The sequence below is a fragment of the Cupressus sempervirens genome, chromosome 3, assembly GCF_028749045.1.
Source record: "Cupressus sempervirens isolate cs-2001-9-10 chromosome 3, ASM2874904v1, whole genome shotgun sequence".
In the NCBI taxonomy this organism is placed as follows: Eukaryota; Viridiplantae; Streptophyta; class Pinopsida; order Cupressales; family Cupressaceae; genus Cupressus; species Cupressus sempervirens.
Genome location: NC_143120.1, coordinates 311,042,843 through 311,065,756, shown reverse-complemented (window position 1 = coordinate 311,065,756; position 22,914 = coordinate 311,042,843). Strand labels below are relative to the sequence as shown.

General features: G+C 37.3%; 1 pseudogene; it reads right to left on the bottom strand.

The window, feature by feature from the left end:
- Positions 1-22,914, bottom strand: part of LOC149566223 (disease resistance protein SUMM2-like) — a 37,077-nt pseudogene that overhangs the window by 2,911 nt on the left and 11,252 nt on the right.

Here is a 22,914-nt window from a genome sequence, read left to right as displayed (position 1 = left end):
AAGGGTGCACACATGCACACCTTGATGGGGTGCACATGTGCGCACCTTGGGGAGATGTGCACATGCACACCTTTTTAAGTTTTTTTTTGTTTAGCTTTAGCTTTGGGTTCAAAAAAAAAGGTGTGCATATGTGCACCTTGAAGAGGTGCAGATGTGTGTTATTTATAGAGTTGTGTCGAAAATTTTGAAGAAGTAACAATTAACTACCAGTTACTAATTTAAAGCATTCCATAAGTGGACACCTTTTTTCTGAAATTAGCAATTTCTAAACTTCAACAAGAATTTGAAGACAGCTACACTCAAAATTTTAAGATATGGAAAAAAAAAAAGTAGTGGTCCTTTGAATCTAGTTTCTAAACTACTAATTTTTTTCCAAAATGGTTTAGTTTTAGGTCCTCAGAAAAGGGGGCCATAGAAAGTGGTACTATTTATTCCAAAAAAACATAACATAGTACAAAGTGTGCCCCCACTAAAATTTTAAGTTTTTTTTTGAAATTCTTTAATTGCTTTAATCAAAAATTACTTAACACTATGTAGTTTATCCCAGATTTTTTGGGTAATTTTATAATGTGTATTTTATTTTTATGAATTTTTTAGCTAGACACATCCCAAAAATGTGAAATATCTGTGTGCTCCCCCTAGAAATGATTGAAAACTAGTCTAAAATCAAAACTTATTTTTTTCAAAGTGTGTAGAATGGAGTCTAGTTTCTAAAAAACTAAGTTGTTGCAAAATTTGATGAACAAGCTAAAATCTACAACCCAATTAGTACATCTTGGTTTTTGAAAAAAAATGGACATACATTCAAAAGAAATTATAGATGAAAGGCTTGAAATAGTTCAAATAAAAAATAAATTATATGGTTTTATAGATAACCCAAAGACCTACAATTTCATGTAACCTAATCTTATCGATGCTCAACCACGCGGAATCTTGAAGGAGAGCATACAAGAAAAATCAATCATTTTTTGTATGTTTGCAACAAAACACGTCTCAGACTAGTTTATAGACTTCAAACCTTTGGTTTGGATCCCCAATCCAAAACCAAACCTTAGGCTTGGTAGAATGCAAAGGTTTGAATAATGTGTATGCCCTATAGCACACACACACTATTTAAAGCTTTTTAAATTTGGGTCTCAATAGTGTGTGTGCACGCACTATTGAGACCTAAATAGTGCATAGAGAGGGAAGAAGAGAGGCAAAGAAAGAGTGAGAGAGAGAGGGGGGATGGGTGTGTGTGTGTGTGTGTGTGTGTGTGTGTGAGAGAGAGAGAGAGAGAGAGAGAGAGAGAGAGAGAGAGAGAGAGAGAGAGAGAGAGAGAGAGAGAGAGAGAGAGAAGGGGATGGAAGAGAGAGGAAGTGAGAGAGAGTAGGGGTGGTAGAGAGAGTATAGGATGGGAGAGAGAGGAAGTGTGAGAGAGAGTAGGGGTGACAAAGAGAGAGTACAGGATGGGAGAGAGAGATTGAGAGTAGGGGATTGCAAAGAGAGAGTAGGCAATGGGAGAGGGAGCGAGAGAGGGAGAGAGAGAGGAGGATGGGATTGTGTGTGTGAGAGAATAGGGTATGGGAGAGAGTGTGAGAGAGAGTAGGGGTGGTAGAGAGAGAAAGTAGGGAATGGGAGAGGGGAGAGAGAGTAAGGGATGGGGGAGAGAGAGTAGAGAGGGGGAGAGAGAGATAGTAGGTGGTGGGAGAGGGAGTGGGAGAGGGAGAGAGGGGAGATGGGAGTGTGTGAGAGAGGTATAGAGAGTAGGGGATGGGAGAGGAGAGAGAGAGGAGGGTGGGAGTGTGTGGGTGTGTGAAAGAGAGAGAGTAAGGGATGGGAGAGGAGAGAGAGAGAGTAGGCGGTGGGAGAGGGGGGAATGAGAATGTGTGTAAGAGAGAGAGAGTAGGGGATGGGAGAGGGAGGAAGTGAGAGAGAGAGTAGGGGTGGCAAAGAGAAAGTATAGGATGGGAGAGACAGATTGAGAGTAGGGGATGTGGGAGAGAGAGAGAGTACAAGATGGGAAAGAGAGATTGAGAGTAGGGGATGGGGGAGAGAGAGAGTAGAGAGGGAGAGAGTGAGAGTGAGAGAGAGAGAGAGAGAGTGTGTGAGAGTGAGAGTGAGAGTGAGAGAGTGAGAGTGAGAGTGAGAGTAGGCAGTGGGAGAGGGAGAGTGAGTGAGAGAAAAAGTAGGGGATGGGAGAGGGGAGAGAGAGGGGGGGATGGGTGTGTGTGTGTGAAAGAGAGAGAATAGGGGATGGGAGAGGGGAGAGAGATAGAGAGAGAGTAGGGGATGGGAGGGAGAGAGTAGGTGGTGACAGAGAGAGTGGGAGAGGGAGAGGGAGAGGGAGAGGGAGATGGAGAGGGAGAGAGAGAGGGGATGGAATTGTGTGTAAGAGAGAGAGTAAGGGATAGGAGAGAGAGAGTGAGAGCAGGGGATGGGAGAGAGAGAGAGTAGAGAGGGAGAGAGTGAGAGAGAGATAGTTGGTGGTGAGAGAGGGAACGAGAGGGGGGATGGGAGTGTGTGTGTGAGATCTAGAGAGTAGGGGATGGGAGAGGAGAGAGAGGGGAGATGGGAGTGTGTGGGTGTGTGAAAGAGAGAGAGAGTAGGGGATGGGAGAGGGGAGAGAGAGAGTAGGGGATGGGAGAGAGAGAGTAGGTGATGGGAGAGGGAGTGGGGGAGGGAGAGAGAGAGGGGGAATGGGAATATGTGTAAGAGAGAGAGTAGGGGATGAGAGAGAGTGTGAGAGTGTAAAAGAGGGTAGGGGGTGGCAAAGAGAGAGTAATGGATGGGAGAGAGAGAGAGAGAGTGAGAGTAGGGGATGGGAGAGAGTGTGAGAGAGAGTAAGGGATGGGACAGTGAGAGTAGGGGATAGGAGAGAGACTAGAGTAGAGAGGGAGAGAGAGAGTGAGAGAGAGAGAGATAGTAGGTGATGGGAGAGGGAGAGAGAGAGGGGGGATGAGAGTGTGTGTGAGAGATCTAGAGAGTAGGGGATGGGAGAGGAGAGAGAGAGGGGATGGGAGTGTGCATATATGAAAGAAAGAGTAGGGGATGGGAGAGGGGGGAGAGAGAGAGAGAGAGAGAGAGAGAGAGAGAGAGAGAGAGAGAGAGAGAGAGTAGGGGATAGTGGAGAGAGAGAGAGAGAGAGAGAGAGAGAGAGTAGGGGATAGTGGAGAGAGAGAGTAGGCAGTGGGAGAGGGAGTGGGAGAGGGAGAGAGAGGGGGAATGGGAATGTGTGTAAGAGAGAGAGAGTAGGGGATGGGAGAGAGTGTGAGAGTGTGAGAGAGAGTAGGGGGTGGTATTGAGAGAGAGTGATATTAGGGGATGAGAGAGAGTGTGAGAGAGAGTAGGGGATGGGAGAGAGAGAGAGTGAGAGTAAGAGATAAGAGAGAGAGTAGAGAGGGAGAGAGAGTGAGAGAGAGATAACTTAGGCAGTGGGAGAGGGAGTGGGAGAGGGGGAGAGAGGGGGATGGGAGTGTGTGTGAGAGATCTAAAGAGTAGGGTATGGGAGAGGGGGGAGAGAGAGTAGTGGATGGGAGAGAGAGAGTAGGTGGTGGGAGAGGGAGTGGGAGAGGGAGTGGGAGAGGGAGAGAGAGTAGGTAATGGGAGAGGGATAGAGAGAGAGGGAGGATGGGAGTGTGTGTAAGAGAGAGAGTAGGGGATGGGAGAGAGTGTGAGAGAGTGAGAAAGTAGGGGGTGGCACAGAGAGAGAATGAGATAGGAGAGAGAGAGTGAGAGTAGGGGATGAGAGAGAGTGTGAGAGAGTGTAGGGGGATGGGAGAGAGAGAGAGAGTGAGAGTAGGGGATGGGAGAGAGAGACAAGAGAGGGAGAGAGAGAGGGGGGATGGGAGTGTGTGTGAGAGATCTAGAGAGTAGGGGATGGGAGAGGAGAGAAAGAGAGAGTAGGGGATGGGAGACCTAAGAGAGAGTGAGAGAGAGTAGGGGATGCGAGAGAGAGTGACAGAGAGTAGGTGGTGGGAGAGGGAGTAGGAGAGGGAGAGCAAGAGAGAGTAGGGGATGGGAGAGAGAGTAGGTGGTGGGAGAGGGAGAGAGAGGGGGATGGGAGTGTGAGAGAGAGTGAGTAGGGGATGGGAGAGGAGAGAGAGTGAGAGAGAGTAGGGAATGGGAGAGAGAGTAGGTGGTGGGAGAGGGAGAGCAAGAGAGAGAGAGAGAGAGTAGGGGATGGGAAGGGGAGAGCATAGGGAGAGAGAGAGCAGGGGATGGGAGAGGGGAGAGAGAGTAGCCTAGGAGAGAGAGAGAGTGGGGATGGGAGTGTGTGAGATAGAGAGAGTAGGGGATGAGAGAGGAGAGAGGGTGAGAGAGAGTAGGTGGTGGGAGAGGGAGAGTGAGAGAGAGTAGGGGATGGAAGAGGAGAGAGAGCGAGAGAGAGAGTAGGGGATGGGAGAGGATAGAGAGTGAGAGAGTAGGGGATGGAAGAGAGAGAGTGAGAGAGAAGGTGATGGGAGAGGGAGAGTGAGAGAGAGAGTAGGGGATGGGAGAGGAGAGAGAGTAAGGAGAGAGAGAGAGTAAGGGATGGGGGATGGTGGGATAGGGAGAGATGTGTTTTGACATAGTGCGTATGTGCTTTATAGTGTGTACACACTATGTGAAATCACCTAAAAATGGTTAAAAAGCAAGTTTGGGTCCCTTTTGATCCATATTCTGCTTTTTGTCTATGATGGATTCTGTTGTTTTGACAAAAAACATGGGTTTCAAGCTATTAGAAGTTAGCAAACACTATTTGAAATTATTTTGAAGCTAGCAAACACCAAATTCAATCATTGGATTGACTTTTTGAATATTCTTTCTATAGAAAGGTTAGTGCAATCTTTTTTAAATATTGTTTGTTGATATATAGAGACAAATTTGATTATAATTTGAAATGTTGTTTACTATATAGTGAATTTGTTAAAATTTGTATGTTTTGAATGAATTTTTATTTGGAAATGGTTAGAAATTTGGCAAGTTGTTTGATATATATTGTGTATTCATTGAAATAATTGTAATTTTTATATGTATTTGAATGATTTGTAATTTACAAATTGTAAGTAATTCAAATGTTTGAATAATTTGACATTTAGAAATCATCATCATGCCAAGGAAGAAACCAAAAACTCAAACATATGAAGATAGGGAGAGAGATTTGGCAATTAAAAGAGATGAAATGAAACTACTATGTGAACAAAGAAAATTACAAAGTAATAATGAAGAATTGACTTTTGAAGAGGATCAAGAGCCACCGATACAAAGAAATAAAAAGGAAGAATTGGAAAGACAAAGAGAACGAATGAGACTGTTATGCTCAAGAAGACAATTGAATTGTGAAGCTACACCATCTTCCAATATTGGAGTCATATCATTCTCTCATGTTGAAGAGACACTAATTTGTAGATCCGACTATGTACACACTCCATCATGTCATGTTGAAGGTACAACATCAACATATCAAGTAGGTGATATTCCATCTTTTGCATCTTATTGCCAAGACATATTGTCTTCGGTTCAAGGTACAGAAAACACTCAACCTTATGTTGATGTTCAAAATGTTGAGGGAATGGAAGAGATTATAACACCTTTTAGAATTTGTTTTAGAAGACCAAAATATTTGATTGATATTGATATTGACATTTTGAAATCAATGCCTGACAAGATTAACAAGCATACTTGTCAAAGAAAAGTTAATCCTATGTGGAGATTATTCTTTGAAGAATTAAATATTACAGGTCAATGCTAATTATTTGTTGAAATGATGAGGAATTTTAAATTTAGGCCTATCATGAAGATTCTTGGGCTAAGAATGATGGACAATTCAAATGAAAAAAGTATTGTAAAGAATCTAATGAGTGCTTATGACAAAGTGGGTTCTATATCACACACCAAAGATAGTAATATCACAAGACGAGTACTTACATCAATAATAGTAAGTATCCAAATGAAGAAAGCTTGACTCATGAGAAAGGCAAGAAAAATATTAAAAATTGGTACAAGTACTCTAAGGAGAGCCATGCTAAGGCGTGAGAGATTAGAAGATCCAACAAAAAATGAGTTATGGACATGTAGTGGTAGACTACCGTGAAAGGATAAAGAAATTAGTGAAGCTTTGAAATCATTGATCAAAAATTTATGGAAAAATAACACACGCATTTCCCTTAATCAAAGAGATGTTGTAAGAAGGAGGATTGGTAGCCAAAATCATGACCCACATGTGAAACATTTTTTGGACTCAACTTAGGCATATTTTTTTGCAAAATTTATTGGTAGGTATCCTCAAATTCGAATAAGTCAAAGATTTTTTGAGATGGGTAAACCTTTTTATGTCAAGATAAATCACACACACACAATTTATTGTTGTAGGATAAATATTGATTTTTCTAACCATTTTGATGTTTTTAGCCATATATGTGTGTTTTTGCATTCTAAGTTTGTGTTGTAGGATTGTGACATGAATGAGCCACCAAGATATTCAAGGAGATTCATATCCAACATTTTATGTGAAATAGGGGATGACCAACAATTTTACAAGACATCATGCTTGGATGGTACATGCTTATTTTGTGGTTCTTTGCAACTTTTATCAACTTGTGAACATATGGATAGTACACATGCAATTGGAAATGAAATAGTAGATTATGAAAAATTTAATATAGTGATATATGCTCTAAAAGATGGGAAACAGGGTAAAAGATGTGATTTATTCATTGAAAAGATTCCAGTGTATGAGTTCATGAAGATTTTTCATGAAAAGATTATTTATGAGTATGCAAGACATACACATAGAGCTTAATGGCTGGATTTGCAATTCAAGTTGTGCAAGGATATGTTTCCACTGGATACCATCGTTTCAATTGTAGACTTCGTAGAGAACTACACACTACAACCAAAAAATGAGGTGCAAACAAAGTATTATACTTCTCAATAGGTTTACATATTTTTTCACATAACATTCATGCATTCATCTACAAGTACAAAGGATGATAGGAAGATTTTGAGGGAGTACCATTTTTACATCAGTGATGATCGATCACATTCTACAGAGTTTGTACATGGTTGTTTTCAACTATTTTATGGAGATTTTCCTAACAGGGGCATAATATATCATCAACACATTATTTGGTCAGACTATTGTGCATCTCAATTCAAGAATGCACAAATGTTCTGTTGGTTGAGCAGGATGCACAAGTTGTGTAGAATTCAATATATGTGAAATTTTAGAGAGGCTGGTCATGAAAAGGGAGAGCACAATGGTGCAGGCGCATGCATCAAAAGAGCCTTAGCTCATGAAGAACTAAAGTACAAAGATGGAGCAATATTGAAGGATGCAAAATCCATTGTCATGTGGTGTAACACTACAATGGGTCCAGGTAAGGAAGGTGAGTCTACGGCTTGTAGATTTTTTTGGTTGATAGATAATACTAACATTGCACCATATAAGGATTGTTGCACACTAACAAGATCCAATGAGTTTCACTCTTTTAGAAGCTCTAATGCAAGTTCATATAGTATCCACACATGAAAAATGGCATGCTATTGTCCATCATATACAGAAGAAAATTGGGATGAGTATGAGTCGACTGAATGGGTGGACAAATGGGATATATGAGTTTTGGACCCAATTGACACCTATAGTCCCCCACAAGCACTGGAAATGGTAGAAATGGATTCGTCTATTGACTTTGACCATTTGTATGATCTAGTGCAACCTGGTAATATATATATTTATACATCTTTGTAATTTCAATATGTAACTTTATAACTTTTACCCAAGTATTTTTTGAATTAATGATCACATTTTTTACATTTTTCACTATAGGCCATATTTTTTTTGTTATTGCACTTGAAGACAATGAAGAAGGGACATATTATTATTTGTGTCATTTTGTCCAAGCCAAACAAAAATTGGATCACTTGGTTATAGATGGTGAAGGTTTAGAGTACCATGTTGGTATGGTGGTTGTAATCGACACATAGCTTAGATGATATTCTATGAAGAACCCTAACTTGTGGTTATTCGAGGATTGAGAAACAAAGAGGAAGATTTTTCATTATTCAAATCTTGTTGTCACATCAAATATACACTTGATAAAATATGGTGGAAAACCACATAATAATATTCTTTGAAAAGTTTGCGAGTCAGACCACGAGGCAATACTTGAGACATTAAAATGTAGAGCAGATCTAGTTGGCTCATTAGATTGAATAGGGAGAGAGGGAGAGAGAGAAAGAGTGACCAATTGGATCCAAATAAAATGTTGCAACCTCTCCCCCAAGACTGCCCACATGACAAGGTGGGTATTGTTATTATGTGTAAGTGATGAGATAAGTTTAAATGACATATTTTATGTTTTGATTTGTTTAGAATCTAGATACATTATTTGAATTTATATTAGATTCTTTAATAGGACCCATTTTCAAATTAGTCATTTGAATAAGTTTTAGAATTTTTTTTTAAGATCAAAATATAATGAAAGAATATAAAAATTGTTAGAATGTGAATTCTTTGTGATGTAAAGTCATGATTGTGTGCATGTAACCAAAAAATTCAAACTGGCGAAAGCAAGGATACAATGGGAGAAGTTTTCAAGACTCATCAAGCCATTCAGTAAGCCGCTTGATCATTGCTAGAAGCTCAAGCAAATAATTCTTTACATTTGGAACATTGTTACCAATAATGATATTATGACTAACATGCTTTTATCTTTTATTTATTATGTCTTCTGTAATTATTTTAGATAAATTCTAAAACAAATTTATATCCAAATCATAAACTTATAAAACCCATCTTATAAATTTTTTAGATGTTGTCTATTTGGAAGCATTAAGACCAAAGTGTATGATCTTTGGTTCACTCCTAGTCACAAGATTCAAGTTTTTAGCATATGTATGGGTTTTGGGGTCAAATCCTTTAAGGATGACCATAGGATGTTATGTTTTTTTGCTCTTAGTCTCAAGATTGCAAGGTTGTGATTGTGTGGAAGAATCCACACCCTTAAGGATAATTATAGGTGGTTGATCAATGTTTAGGCTTTAGGTATAGGACACGGTGGTTGTGCAATTTATGTTCGTGTAAAACTCAATATTCACAATTTTGAGCTCTTGAAAAAACTTGTTTTTGTGGATGGAGCTATGTTATGTGCACAATTACCTAAAATGCTTATTTGTGATTATATCTTTGAGGATCTAGCTAGAGATGGGAAATTGATGCAAGGATGGTGGTGATGATACTTGTTTCTTAACACAAAAGCTCTCAAACTAGGCTAGGCTTCTTCCAAGCCTACCTAAGCATAACATATGATATCCCTTTCAATTCTCTAAGGTTAGAGACAAGGTAAATGGCCTATTCTTTGTGCCACTTTTAGCTATTCCAGTTCTCTCTATCTACACTTTGACAAAATCACACAACAACCCCCTTACACGTCACCACACAACACATCGATCACCTTGCACCTGTAGGATCTTTATCGACACCATCTCCCTATAAGCTTCCAAAGGAATTAATTCACTACCAATATAATACCTTCACTATTCATAAGGTTCTAGACACCTTAGAGACTTCAAAACACCAATACAAACTACTCTATCTCATAGCCTACCTTGGAATGTAGGTTAAAACTCAAATCCCTTAAATCATCTACCAATACTAAAAGTAGATTCCAATACCTTTTACTGCACTTTTTTTTTTTCAATTCCAAAATCTAAGATTCTAACTTTGCTTATTCAAGCATATAATTCAACAACTTAGGGCTATGCTATTGGGCATACAATCCTCACTCAAACAATGACTCTTAACAACCTCAATGAACTCTACCAAATGAACTTATATGATTCATTACCTCATTAAAGTATTTCAAATTTTTGATGTTTGGATCCCAATTATTGAGGATATCTTTAAACCATCAAACCCTTGTATTGATGAGAATTTTATTACTGATTCCTATGGTGTAGGATGGTGCAAAGTTGAGAAGAAATGATGGTGGCATTTATTCATCAAACCTTGTATACAACAATTTTTAAAGATCTCATTACAACAAACTTACTATAAAATAGTCAAAGAGAAGAGTAGACATGATTGTAGTCAGTGAATTTCACATTTTGCATTTGAATTTTTAAGGAATTTGAAGGTATTTATAGAATAAGAATTAAAAAAAATCATATTTTGGACAAAATTCAACACTTTAAAAATCATAAATTCAAGCCTAAAGAGGTGTAAACTTGTAGATATAGGAAAGAAAATTAGACTATAAGGAAATATCACATAAGTATTAAAGTGGTTAACTCAAATTTTACTTCTACAACCACAATCTACCACCACCTCCTGCAATGCCTAGCAGCACTCAACCCACTGCAAGATGCCAAACAAAGTTACCAGCCTCTTCCCAATGCTGACCTCTATCTTTCCAAGTGGACTCCACTTCTCTCAAGTCTTACCCTCTCCTTATGGTTCATAGCAAACTTGGGTCTCAATTAGGCTTTAGGGACACTAGCCCTCAACTAGGCCAAATAGGGCAAATTAGAGAAAATGCTTTCAAGGGTTCAAAAAAAGACTTGTTTTGTCATACTTAGAGCTATCGCACTAGGATTCATTCACTTTCAAGGTTTAAACACCACCAATAGACCTAGTTCCCAAATCTAGGCCTAGGAATCCTAGTAGGTCTATTTCTAGTTTTCAAGGGTTAACTCCCAAACTCTCCAAACAAAGTGGCAAAAAAAATACATTTTTGGATACCCTTTTTCTGACTCTTAAAGATCCCAAAGTCTTATGGGCTAATCCTACTCCAGCATACACACACACCAACTCTAATAGGCCTAATTAGGCTGGCTTTCCAAAGCAAGTGCCAAGAGATGGGGTCATAGAATCAACACAACCACTTGGGACTCTTGCCCACCATGACAACAAAAACTTCCACCCTTCCCCTAAGTCACATCAACAAGTTTGGGAGTTCTAGACCACTTCTTTAAAACAAGGCTGAATACATGGTGATATTCAGCCTAGGGCCTGCAAATAAAAATAGTAAACCACATTTTCTACCCTTGAAACTCTGTCATATGTGAAAATACTCCCTTAACTTTCTTTCCACCAAAAATCAGCTTGGTCCCACCATTGGGTTGCAAGTTAGAGGTTGTTATGTTATGTTTGGGGGTTAAATCCTTTAAGGATGACCATAGGTTGTTATGTTTGTTTGCTCTTAGTCTAAAGATTGCAAGGTTGTGATTGTGTGGAAGAATCCACACCCTTAAGGATAATCATAGGTGGTTCGTCAATGTTTGATTTGTAGCCTTCCTTTTTCCTTTTAGACGTAATCATGTTTATGTTCTCACACGTTGGCTCAATCATATGTAGTTGATCTTTGCATCCTATTTTTTCTTCCTAGAACTTTCTTCTTGTTAATGCTTGGGCACTTGGGTTCATTGAAAACCTTATGATTAGTATTAGTCATGAGTCTATCCACCCCAACTTTCTTATCATCAATGAGATCTTGAATGAGGTATTTAAGTTTCATATAATTTGATGTAGAGTGCAACAATGGAAGCACAGCCTAAAGACCCAACCCCAAAACCAACACTCAAAATGTTCAAAGGATGAAAAAATTGGTTTTTTTCACTTCAAAAAGTGTATACCTTTGTAGGGAGCCACTATGAGGGTTTTAAGACTCACCATACACAAGTATGACACAAAGTAATTTGACCCAAATCAAGCCTTTAAGGACAAGTTCCCTTAATTTGGGTAAAATAGAGGATTTATGGTTCTAGGCCTCACAACTTCCAAAAAAGGCTAGAAATTACTTAGTCACAACCCAACTAAGAAAAATCCACCATTGGTTACACTCCCAACAACCCACAACACAAATTACAAGGAAGGACCTAGAATCCTATTAGGTCTCCAATCCCTAATTTTTTCCACTAACTTCAAAACTTCCCAAAATATTTAAGGACCAAATCACACTTTCAAATATTATTTTTCAAGTTCTCTTAAACCCCAAAGTTGTAGAGATTGACTCCACTCTAGCATATCATAACCATGACTAAGTCCATAGGCCTAATTAGCTAGGTTAGGCTTGGGTTTCAAAGCAAGAGGTTATGAATGGGTGCATAGAACCAAAACTCCACTTCCAAGGTGTTCTAATAACTCAAAAAAGGACAATTTGTTTGATCACCAAGTCCTTAAAGTCTCTCCATCTCTTTATCTAATCCGATCTCCTTAAAACTGGTCAAATACATGCTGATATTTGACCTAAAGCTTTCTCCCAAAATTAAATGCCTTCAATTCCTTTTCAAAAAATGCAAAAATCTTATAGTACAAATTCCTAACTTGCCTCATACAAGTGGAGAAGAAATTCCATTGGTGGATTAGCAAGTTAGGCCCATTTGAATGCCAAAACCTTGAAATTGAGGGTTTCTCAAACCAACAAGCTTATAAATTTGATTACTTTTGAAAGAAAAAGGATAAAAACTTTAAACCATTGCCAAAAGCCTTTAGACACTTAGCATCAACTTTCAAATTAGAAAGGTCATCATCCACACTGTACTTGCAAAATGTCAAGAAATTGCACTAAAACAGGTATATTTTATTGATTTGAAAGCAAGTTTACAATTAGATCTTCCCTCTTTATCCATTTTTGAATTTCTCAAGCCTAAATAGGATATTTACAATCATTCCACTCAACCATCAACTGGTTTGAGTTTTTAGACTCCTAAACCAAAAAATTGCTTAGCAAATTGTAAAAGTTGCTGACAAATTTTAAGCAACTTTTGCCGCTATCGGAAGAAATGTTGCATTTAAACTTGATTAACAATTAGAAACCTTGTTAGGCTTCCAAACCCCTAAAAAACCCCTAAAAAATATGAAATGACTAACATATCATCCATTAGGACCAAATGATGCCCAATATTTATAAACACACGAAGGGGTCTTGTGTCCTTAACAAAATTGATGGGTCATAGGGAGATCATGAGATCTATTCCTTGACCTTATTACAAACATATTGATGAATTAAAGTTACCTGCTGTACACCATAATTTTGAGTCTTATGACCCTTATTCCTATCATTGATGCAATAGTGATTGTCATTCTAAAATTTAGGCTTAACCTTGGGTTCATAAGGTTTATAGTTATATGGTAGTGTAATGATCTTTTTCGATATCAAAGTATTCAACACCAGTTCAAGTGAGTCTCCTAGAGGTGTACATGTGTGCTTAGATTTGGAAACCCATGATGGTTTACCTCTACTAGAGCCATTAGATTTGTTTGAGTCAATATTCAAGTGGAGAAGCATATTGTTTTGGAGTTTGAATGTCATTGGTCATTGGTCAAGTTGATCACATTAGGCTACTTTCTCATTTCTTCCATTTGTTTCATAACAACTTCTAAAGGTGAAGGTTCTTCTTTTTGAATCAAGTTGTCAACATTGAGGTTGTGTGAAAATTTTACTCCTTGAGAGAATAAGTGTATGAAGCATTTATCTTTTTCTTATATCTAGTTGTAACTAGCATGAAAGAATATACAATAATTCAATAGGATAACTAGAATAGACTTGATTTTCATACTAGGTTAGTAATATTTTCACTTTTTCAAAGTGATGATGTAGAAAGAGAAAATGCATAAAATGTTGGCCTCTTGCATAAAATGCTATCATCTTACATTTTTCTCCACATTTTTCCATAACATTAAGAAAATAAATTGAATTTAAAGATACCCATTTCGCTCCTCTATAACATATCAAAAGATGAGGTATGGTTGTTTTGGACCAAGTCTCTGCTATTACATTATGGGTCACTTTTTAGGCATAAAAATGAGCAATATAGGTGATTTTTCAAGGAAAAAAGGATTTTTATGTTTCTTAGAAGGTTATAAAGGTCCTTAGGGTCAGTAGGTTAGGTTTTAGGCATCTAGGAGTTAAGATGTCAAAAAATTACAAAAAATTGTAAAAGTTGTCAAAGCAAAATTGCAAAAATGTTGACAACTTTGCAGGAGTTTGGGAATTGGTGAAGGGATGAACATTTGGAAGTAAATTATTTTACTATTTTCAAACTTTTTCCAAGTCTTAGAAGTGGAATCAAGTGAAAATTTTAAAAATTGCACTTTTTGTGCAAAGTTGCATTGTTGAAAGTTGTAAAAGTTGCTCAAATTTGCAACTTAGTGGAAAAAGGGTCGTGGGATCGAACTATCTATTCTGTTAGCTCTAAGTGGCTGGGTAAACCCTATCGCCAACCTTGTTTCATCCTGTTGAGTGCTCGAACATTCTCAGGCACACCAAACCGAAACCTCCCTAAGGGTCACTAGATGTCATAGGGCAATGATCTTTGACAGGGAATATCTCAGAGTGCATACAAGGTATGGATGCAATTCTAGTTCCTATAGGAACATGTTGTAGAGACCTACAATAACCTCTCTCACTTTTTGAAGATCTTACTCCATTTTTATTTTGCAATGCCATCTTGGGTGATGCTGAAACTCGTAGCGTTGGCCAGTACAAAGTTGTCAACTACCAAATCTCTCTCACCTTTTGTCCTGGGATCAAACTATCTATTTTGTTAGCTCTAGGTGGTTGGGTAAACCCTATCCCCAACCTCATCCCATCCCATTGAGTGCTCGAACATTTTTGGGCATGCCAAACCAAAATGTCCCTAAGGGTCACTAACTGCCATAAGGAAGCTATCTTTGACGGGGTATATCTCAGAGCTTATGTGAGGTATGGATGTGATTCTAGTTCCTATACAACCATGTTGCAGAGACCTACAATAAATTATCTCACTTTTTGGAGATGTTACTCTATTTTTATTTTGTGATGCCATCTCGGGTGATGCTAAAACTTGTAGTGTTGGCTAGTACAAAGTTGCCAACTGCCAAATCTCTCTCACCTTTCATCCTGGGATCGAATTGTCTATTCTGTTAGCTCTAGGTGGTTGGGTAAACCCTATCCCCAATATCATCCCATCTCATTGAGTGCTCAAACATTCTTGGGCACGCCAAACTGAAATATCCCTAAGGGTCACTAAATGCCATAGGGCAGTGATCTTTGATGAGGCATATCTCAGAGCTCGTGCAAGGTATGTATGCGATTCCAATTTCTATAGGACCATGTTGTGGAGACCTATAATAATCACTCTCACTTTTTGGAGAAGTTACTCTATTTTTATTTTGTGATACCATCTCGGGCGATGCTGAAACTTGTAGTGTTGGCCAGTACAAAGTTACCAACTACCAAATCTCTCTCACCTTTCATCCTGGGATAAAACTATTTGTTCTATTAGCTTTGGGTGGCACAGTAAACCCTATCTGCAACCTCATCCTATCCTATTGAGCACTCGAACATTTTTAGGCATGCTAGACCGAAACTTCCCTAAGGGTCACTAAATCCCATGGGGAAATGATCTTTGATGGGGCATACCTTGGAGCTCATGCGAGGTATGGATGCGATTCTAGTTCCTATAGAACCATATTGTGGAGACCTACAATAACCTCTATCTCTTTTTGGAGTTTTTACTCTGTTTTGATTTTGTAATACCATCTCAGGTGATGCTAAAACTTGTAGTGTTGGCTAGTACAAAGTTGCCAACTACTAAATCTCTCTCACCTTTCGTCCTGGGATCAAAATGTTTATTCTGTTAGCTCCAGGTGGCTAGGTAAACACTAGCTCCAACCTCATCTTGGGCATGCCAAACTGAAACGTCCCTAAGAAAGATAATGACACATTAAGGGGCTTACAAGATTTCATAAGTTTCTATTCATCTCCTCCACATTGAAAATATCATGGAGAAAACATGGTTTGATGTGTAGAAGGAGAAGATTCTAAAGGGCTCATAAGTTTTCCTCCTCATATTAAGGGTTTATTAGAGGTAGGCTTAATATGACACATATTCTAATGCACCATAGGTTTTTATAAGATTGTGTCAAAACCATCAAAGGAATGATAGAGATCACTATCTTGCATCATTATGATGATTTCTCAAGGATCTTATCTTATGTCATGTCATATTTGTGAATAGAAAATAATACATTCACTACCTCTTGCATTATCATTCAAAAATACCAATCACATTTACATGCTCCTAAATGATAGATTTGTAAATTGTGATGTTTTTTAGTTCATTGTTTTACATTGAATAATGGTTTGGATCCTTTAAAGAAGTGTGCTTTTGATAGTTGTGGGTACACGTGACCCTCACCAATGTATGATAGTTTCATGAGAGGCAATAAAAAAATAAGTCAAAGTAAATAGATATAGAAAGTACAAAAGTATATGGTCCAGGAGTGCCCTTCCAAGGCTCCCACCATTTTATTTTGGTGTGATAAACTTCTCTTAAGAAGTATGGTGCAATAAATTAAAATGTTTCAAGGATATTTTAACAAAACCCCTAGTTCTGTACGTGCAAGATGACTCACAATCAAATACTACTAGGTTGTAAAGTTGTGAGTTAGTTCATAAAGGGATAACGGCGAAGGAACAATCATAGTTTTAAGCCATGAAGAGGAGCTCCAAATGCCATTTAGGCGGTGGTAGGTTGGGAGTTTGAGGGAACTTATTATCTACTCTTATTTTTTCAATGTTGAACTCTATTAGAATAAATTTACAAGTTTCACCTAGCATGAACTGAGAATTCAACAAAGGCTTTCAAATATTTTTGCATACATGTCAGTGCACTAGTGATATATGGTGATTTTGAGGCTACACTATATCAATATATTATTATATTGTTATGACGAATGGTGATCCAATGATTAAGAACCTAAAAAATCTAGAGGTCGAAAGATGTGCAATTGTCATAGCATTAAGGATAAGACATTGAAATAGTGAGGTTTTCCCTTTGGAGAATGTGACAATTATAGCATTGTGGCAATAGTAGTGTTAAAGAAGATGAAAATAGGTGCTCCAAAATTTATGGCCCAAATGAGCAAAGGGATTCCAAAAGATGTATTATAATATGCAAGTAAGGGCCCTAAAAGTGAGTGCAAAGAATTCTTTGACCAAGCCCTAGGCGAGCTAGGCAATGCCTGACTAGGGACTGTTAGCAAAGAAAGAGCTCTTGAGAGCAAAGCTTGAAGAATGAAGACTTTCCCTTCTGAGGGATTGAACAAGGGTATGAGGAGGTTATAAATTGTGGAGGAGGAGTCCTGATGAAGTGTGGAAGGTGTCTTAAAATTGGGGATAGTAGGCAGCCAAGAAAGCCCTACCAAACCCACAATTTTGCTATTTTTTTTGTACAACCTGTATGCACCCTAAGACCCTAAAAATCATTTAGCATGGGTCCTATGTATCAATTTTTCTTAAGGCCAGAGGTGTTGAAACTCTAAGAAAAAGTGATGCAACAATACACAATAGAAGTCTTCAAACAATAGGGAATGGTCAAACTCCCTCAACACCCAAGGTGAAGGGTCGTAGTGCCAAATACCTATCATAGAGATGGATATGGGCTTCATGGAAGTTTATCAAAACCCCACAAGACAAGGTAACCTAATCACTTAGTCTACCCAAGTACCAAGCACCAAAAACTCAATACGCATTATTGGATTCCCTTAGCCAAAAGAGGGGTCAAACCCCAAAAACTGAATATAAAGACTAGGGGCGGCCTAAAATAACTGATATGGCCTATTTAGGTCCTAAAAAACATGAATCCTTGATTAATTTCATCAAAGACAACTTATAGTATGAAGTTGCTTTGAAAAACCACTAAATTGGCTTGTAGCCCTCCTAGAATGAGGAAGAGGTGTAAATTTAGATTCTTCCAAAGGACATGGTTACTTGACCAATTATTTGGATACCTTTTTGGGTCTTATGAAACATGCCAAAGTTCTCAAGCATGGAGAAGAATTGAGGTTGTTGTTGTTGCAACATTAGATCCGATTTGAAGGCTTAATTAGGGCCCCGTTTGCACTGCAAGTACACTTTATACAAAGAGAAAATACAATAAAACAATTAGGACATGTGGGGGTATTTAAATAAGACAAATTTCCAAGATCTTAGCATTTGGTGAACCCAATAACTCAATCTAGAAGGATTGTTGTAAATGTTGATTTGGTGAACTCTTCATGAAGCACACCCTGGGTATGGTGGAAAACTCATCTCCTTGCATCTTCTGGAAAAAAAATTGAAGAATATGAAAGTAAATTATTACACCTTGTATTCCACCAAAGGGAATCAATTTCCCATGGTGGAATATACCAAAATAACCTAGCCCTAGCAAGTTGCTAATTTGTAGGCTGATTTCTGGACAGTCGGCAATAACATTTGAATAACTTTCAAACTATGAAGAGTTAGAAAATGAAACTTATTGAAAAATGAAATAGATAAAATTCACCAACTTTTAGATCCACTGGGACATCTCCAATCATCCATACACATCCATACCAGGCTTTGTAACACATGTTTATGCAAGGAAAAATGCTGATTTTATTGCTTTCAATGCCAAAATTACATATTTGTCTTATCACTTTCCTATAAGGGCTTATATAGGATGATCACAATGGTTATATGAGTGGTTTTAAAAAACTATATTTTTGGCAGAGGATTTTACAAGTTTTAGCAACTTTTTAAGAAGTTGCTCAAAGTTGCTTTGACAACTTTTAGAGCAATTTTTGCATATTTTACAATTTTGCATATCTAGTTCAAAATTGGTCCTAACCTAATTTTTATGATCCTTAAAGGATTTTAGCATGAAAAACATGAAAAATGTGTAAATACTTATGCCTTAGATCATTAATGACCAATAGTTAGACAAGGGCTTATAAAATGCCAATCTTGTAACTATGGCCTTACAATGAGATCCAATGTTAAATCTATTATTCCTAAGCATGACTAAAGGCCACAAGGACCTTAATTTGAAATATTTATGGTGCTTGTTGAAGGTAGAGTGGGTGATTCTACACCACAAAGGAGATATTGGCCCTAGAAATCTGAGTGGAGGCCTAATTAGGGGCTCTCCTTGTAGCTCTTTTGTGAAGAGATCTTGAAATCGGCTACAAACCCATTATTTCTATCCATTCAAGCACTTCTTAAACCTTTGTAGTAGTGTAACTATCAATATATCTAAAAAAAATCTTAAATCTATATCAAAATGCTAATTTCTATGAAAACAATGACATGGTATTAAACTTAATATTCATGTTCATTTCTAGGGCTTTGTGGTAGGGTTAAAGAAAGTGGAATCGTTTCCTATGTAGATGGAATAAGTAAAAGAATGTCAAGTGGAAAAGTATGATCATGAAAATCTTTAAAATCATTCTGACTTTTCTTTCAACTAAGCACAACAATAATGCTTGGTCCAAACAAGTGAAAAAGTACATGTGAGAAGCCTATGTAGTAGTTATGTGCAAATGGAATAGAGATGTCCAATTGATATCAATGATTGATTAAAGTATAATGAAAAACCTATTAAAAGCTAGTTTACTACTATATCACATAGATTATAGTCATATGGTAAAAAGCATGGAGAACCTTTATGGTAGAGGTATATAAGAACTAATTTAATGGATCATATGATAGTGAATTTAAAAAATAATAAGACATAGCGAGACAATAATCTTAATAAATCTAGTAATCATTTGTAATAGAATAGAAGACATTTAGTATTTTTTATAGTAGGAGTAATAAATTAAAAATTTTCAAGGATCTTTTAACAAAACACCTAGTTTTGTATGTGCAAGATGACTCACAATCAAATACTACAATGAATTGTAAAGTTGTGAGTTAGTTCATAAAGGGATAACGACGAAGGAACAATCATAGTTCTAAAGCTATGAAGAGGAGCTCCAAATGCCATTTAGGTGGTGGTAGGTTGGTAGTTTGAGAAAACTTATTATCTATTCCTATTTTTTCAATGTTGAACTCTATTAGAATAAATTTACAAGTTTCACCTAGCATGAATTGAGAATTCAACAAAGGCTTTCAAATATTTTTGCATACATGTCAGTGCGGTAGTGATATATGTCAGTGCATTAGTGATATATGGTTTTTAGGGTGTGTCTAGAGGTTTGGAAACCTAATAAGGTTCTAGGAGTCAATAAAATCCAATTTGCAACACTTCCTTGCAAGTTTTTCAATATTTCTTGCTATAGCGCAAAAATTGCAAAAAGTTGTTAAGCAACTTTTGCAATTTTGCTAAGCAACTTTTTGTTTGAGCAACCCAACAGTCAAAACTATTAGGTGGTTGGGAAAATTAGTTGAAAATGGACTATATAGGCTCAAGACATTCAAATATGGATCAGTGGAGAAGATCCAATTGTTATATTGCTGTCAAATCAATAGAAATTGCTATGTTTTAGTGCATTTTCTTGATTTTGCAAGTACAGTATGAAACTGAAGGTCTACAAGATGAAATTTATGTACTAAAAAGTTGATACTATCTATCTAGGAGATTTTGGATTTTGTTTGAAGTCTTTACCTATTCTCTTGCAAAAGTTATTGAATTTATTAGTTTGTTAGTCTGAGAAACCCTTGATTTCAAGATTTGGGCACTTAAATGACCCTAACTTGTTAATCCATCGGTGGAATTCCTTCTCCGTTGGCATGGAGCAAGTTAAGGGTGTATAATACAATATTTTTGCAGCTTTGAAATAGGAGTTGAAATTTGTGATTTTTGGGAGCGAGCCCTAGGTCAAATATCCTCATGTATTTGACCCAGTTTTGAAGAAATTAGACTAATCAGAGTGATGGAGAGAGTTTGAAGACTTGATGATCAAACAAAGTGCCCTTGTTTAAGATATTAGAACATCCTAGGAGTGGATATTTGATCCTATGTACCTATTCTTAACCACTTGCCTTGAAAACCAAGCCTAAATTAACTAATTAGGTTTGTGTACTTGGTTATGGTTATGATATGCTAGAGTAGAATTGGTCTCTACAACTTTGGAGTCTTTGAGAACTTGGAAAAGGGTACTTGAAACTATAATTTTTTCCTCAAGTCTTTTGGAGAGTTTTAAAGTTATTGGCAAAAATCAGTGTTTGGAGACCTAATAGGATTCTAGGTTTTTTCTTGCAAATTGGATTGTGGGTTGTTGGGAGTGCAACCAGTGGTTGATTTGGCTTAATTGGGTTGAAACTAAGTGGATCCAAGTCTTTGTTGGAAGTTTTAAGGTCTAGAACCATAGAATCCCCATTTTTCCCTATTTAAGGGAGTTTGTCCTTATTGCTCAATTTTGGATCAAGTTGCTTTGTGTCTTACTTGTGGTGGTAAGATTTGAAACCTTTCTCAGTGATTCCTAGGAGGGATAGATATTTATAAAGAAGAACAAACCATAAGTTCAAACCTTGAAACATTTTTGATGTGTTGATTGGGATTGGCCTTGTATTGTGCTTCCATTTCTGTGCACTCTGCATCAAGTTTGTCAAAGATGAACATGGGACATGCATCCCATTATCTTAAAGCACTTGCATAATACACTTTTAAGGATATTAATGCCATGAAAGTAGAGCCTTAAGCTAGGAGACGTGGATTGAATGAGGTCAAACAATAGATATATGAAAGTTCTTTGTAATAGCTAAAAAACATTAGATACTTGCAACCTTTATATTCACCATGCATTAGTTATAGTTTGTGACCAAGTTTTGAAAGGTTTTGTAAATTTCTTCAAAGATACCTGTTTGCTGCCAGTTTTGGAGTTGTTTATCATGAAAGGGATGTGAGTCTTGTCTCCACCATGGAAATTCCATGGTCTTCTAGATTTCAAGGCTATAGACCCTAATGTATTATATTATGAAAGCAAGGGCCATAAAAGTGAGTGTAAATAATTCTTTGACCAAGCCCTAGGCGAGCTAGGCAATGCCCGGTTAGGGACTGTCAGCAAAGAAAGAGCTCTCAAGAGAAAATCTTGAAGAATGAAGACTTACCCTTTTGAGGGATTGAAGAGGGGTATGAGGAGGTTCTAACTTGTGGAGGAGGAGTCTTGATGAAGTGTGTAAGTTGTCTTAAAAGTGGGGACAACAGGCAGCTAAGAAAACCTTACCAAACCCTCAATTTTGCTATTTTTGTAGTACGACCTGTATGCACCCTGAGATCCTAAAAATCCTTGAGCATGGGTCCTATGTATCAATTTTTCTTAAGGCCAGAGGTGTTGAAACTCTAAGAAAAAGAAGATATTGGCCCTAGAAATCTAGGTGGAGGCCTAATTAAGGGCTCTCCTTGTAGCCCTTTTGTGAAGAAATCTTGAAATCAAGTAGAAACCCATTATTGTTATCCATTCAAGCACAATACAAGTGTTCCAATAACACATTAGGACATCGTGGAAACCTTGGTTGGACTGGGGAGTGCTATGGTACACTAGTAGACCTATAAAACCTTTGGAGGGATACTGTTCCTGGAAGAGTAAGGGAGTGATGTTGAAAGTTTGGATCAGTTAACCTAGTGAGGAGGTTGGGCAAGGTCAGGGGATGTTCTAAGTAGCAAGAGATCCTATAAACCACATAGGTGTATAGAAAACACCAAGATCCACATATAATATACAAGGTTGCACGGGGATGGGGGTACTTGGGGTACTTAGGGTACGGGTACAACTATTTTTTATAATAGGGGATGGGGGTACTTGGGTATGTCAAACTTTATTTTTAATTATACTTTTATATTTATAGAAAACCTAAATTTATGAGTCATGACAATGATTTTTCAAATCAAGAACAGTGATAAAGTTTGCAAATATAATGTATTGTTTTCAGTTTCAGATTTGTTATATGTTTGTAATAATAATTTATGATAAATGTTTAGATGCATAACATAGAAGGTAGGTTTAAACATGAACAAGAAGATCATAAATCATATGACAATGACATATTACAAATGATGAATTTCTAGCTTTAACACTGATAAAGTTTATTGTTGATCAATATTGTATCAAAGTTTCAAACTAATCAGGTATTGAGTTAAGCTTGATAAACAAATAACAGAGAAGGAAAACTTTAAACATGAACAAGATAATAAATCATATGATGATGAAATATTGGAAATGAT